Here is a 2,902-nt window from a genome sequence, read left to right on the forward strand (position 1 = left end):
GGAGCCTCTCATACCCTTGTTGATCCTGTACTTTGAAGTCCTTCTCCGGTGACATTCCTTTCCTGGCGATGCATCCAAAGCAAGCAAGTCATCCAGTGTTCTGTCATGCTCTCTATTGTGTTCACTGGCTAACTGTCGAAAGTCAATTGCCAAGTCCTTCTTCTTGGTCTGTTTCCGCCTGAGAGCTCTATTGAAAATTGTCCACCACGGTGACCCTGCTGGCATGTAACATATTGACGGGATAGTGGGGGGAGTGGGATGTGTGACTAATTGCCACCTGGCAATTTATTCACTCACAGTTCTGGAGGCTAGAAATTCGAATCAGTGTGTGTGGCAAGGCTTTGCTGTCTTGAAAGTTCTAGAAGATTCTTCTGCTTTCTTCCAGGTAGCTCTTCCTGGTCCCCAGGTAATTAAAGGCGTTCCCTGGCTTGTGGCAGTATAACTCAATCTCTGCCTTGTCTCCACATGGTCATCCTCCCTCTGACTGTTGTGCTTTCTTATGGTGTTCTCTCTGTGTTTGCCTGTAGTACTTCTCTTTTCAAAAGGATACCGCCCCCTTCTGCATGATGCGATGCTAACCGATTACATCTGCAACGATGCTATTTCTGAATAAACATGACATCCACCAGTACTGCGGGTTAGGATTGGAACATGCCTTTCTTTATTTAATCATTCTATTGGAGGCTCTTTCAGTTCTTATAAGATTCCATATACCAATTGTGTCAAGCATATTTGTACATATGGTGCCGTCATCACTTTCTAAATATTTACTTTCTGGTTGAACAACTGGTATCAGCTCCTCTTCCCCCCACCCTCCCCTCCCTTGTGACCTCTTGATAAATTATAAATTATTATTGTTTTCATATCTTCCACTGACAGCTATCTCTCTTCACCCACAATTCTGTTGTTCATCCCCCTCCTTTGGGGGGATGTTATGCATTCATTGATCATTGCAATCAGTTCCCCCTTCTATCTCTCCTCCCCCCCACCTTTTCCCTACTCTTCTGGTATTGCTACTCCCAATTCTGGAACATGTCTTTTTGCAGGACCTAAATCCACCCACAACAGGCGTGGCCTAGTGTAAGGGCACTGGGCTGGGGTTGGAAGGCGAGGGCCCAGTTCTGGGAATGTGCTTGCTGGGGAATGTACTCATTCCATCACTCAAACCTCAGTGTCATCCTCTGTGAAATGAAGAGTGCGGATCAGAAAGGTTCCCTCCAGTTTTAACTCCTTGTGGCCCTCGTATGCAGAAGCCATTTTGACTTTGGCTCTCTGTCCGTGGGCAGTTATTGAGTAAAAGTGTAAGCTGGCGGGCACAAGGCCCATTTTCTGCTCTTGGGGAAAGTTAACTGATAAAGAACCTGTTTGCTCTTCGCTGTTTCCTACAGTATCATTTCCCTTCCTCTCGCCTCTGCCGGGATGCATGCCATCTCAGCTTTGCCCAGGGCTGTTTCTTAAAGCCAGTCCAGCCCAGCGAGAGCTACTCAGGTGCCCTTAAGTCATTTCTGATTCCTGGAGGCCTTGTAGTGTCAGAGTAGAACTGCGAGTCATAGAGTTTCCAATGGCTGATGTTTAGGAAGTGGATGCCTGATCTTTTGTCTGCCGCACCTCTACATGGACTCAACTCTCCATCTTTCTATTGCCTGTTAAAGGTGTTACCATTTGCGGTACTTGGTGACTTCATCATAATTCTGGAAATAGTTAATTAGGGTCTGAGCTAAGGCAGCGTGAATGGGAATGGAGAGCAGACTGAGTTCCATCAGGATCTTAGATCATCAGATTTGCATTTTAGAATAATTACTTTAGAGCATTATGAATGACCGGGACTGTTTTCTCTCTTTGAATAATTTTATTGTTTCTTTTGGATTGTTTTAACTTACATGTCATTGATTTTTGCTTCCATCTGGTGTTTGGGTTGAATCATGTCCCCCAGAGAAGTATGTCGATGTCCTAATTTGAAATGTCCATGAATGTTACTTTGTTTGGGAAATAGGGCTTTTATACATGTAATTGCAGTGTAATTTATTGATGTAATTTTTTTCTGGTGGCACAGTGTGTTAACTATTGCACTGTCAACCCAACACTGGTGCTTCAAACTCACCAACCACACTCCAAAAGAAATATGAGACTCTCATAAGGATGTATAGTCTCAGTGACCCAATAGAATAATTATAATCTGGATGGCTATAAGTTACATTCAAGTTGGCAACAATAGGTGGTAGATAAATCAAATTAAGATAAAGTTATTCAGTTGGGCTCTGTGGAAGTTACATAATTTGGTGTAAATTTGGGACTTGATAGTCAATCAGATCATAGCCAATGAGGCCTCTGTGTGGGCATGGCCTTCTCCTGAGAATTCTGGGAATTCCTCGATTTCCTCCTTGGAAGCAGGAGACAGACTCTCTCCTCTCTAAGCTCACTCCCTGGGAAGTGTTTTACTGACAAGACACATGGTGCTATGTCCTGGGAGCTGGAGAAGCCACATGGACCTGCCCCGATGCAACCAGACCTGTGGAGTCAGAGAAGTCACAAAGAGACACCCTTGCCAGCACTGAGATGCTTACAACGCCACTGGATCCACAAGACTTCCCACCCACTAGCCTGTGATCCTCCTTCATTCGACATCATTGCATATATTTCATGAGTCCGAAGAGGACTTTATAGATTAGAATTGGACATATGGGCTAATACTGGACTTATGGACTTGATTTGGATTGGGCTGGAACATTCTCTCAATATTCAATTGCTCTTGTATATAAACCTCTTTCTTATATACATATGAGTGTTTATGCATTTGTTTCTTTAGTCTACTCAGACTAACACAGGGTCTAACCCAATATAGAAAAAGCGAAGAGTCTCAGAAAGACAATAGGAAGAACACTATGCAATGCTCATGAGAGAG

The sequence above is a fragment of the Tenrec ecaudatus genome, chromosome 9 (assembly GCF_050624435.1).
Source record: "Tenrec ecaudatus isolate mTenEca1 chromosome 9, mTenEca1.hap1, whole genome shotgun sequence".
In the NCBI taxonomy this organism is placed as follows: domain Eukaryota; kingdom Metazoa; phylum Chordata; class Mammalia; order Afrosoricida; family Tenrecidae; genus Tenrec; species Tenrec ecaudatus.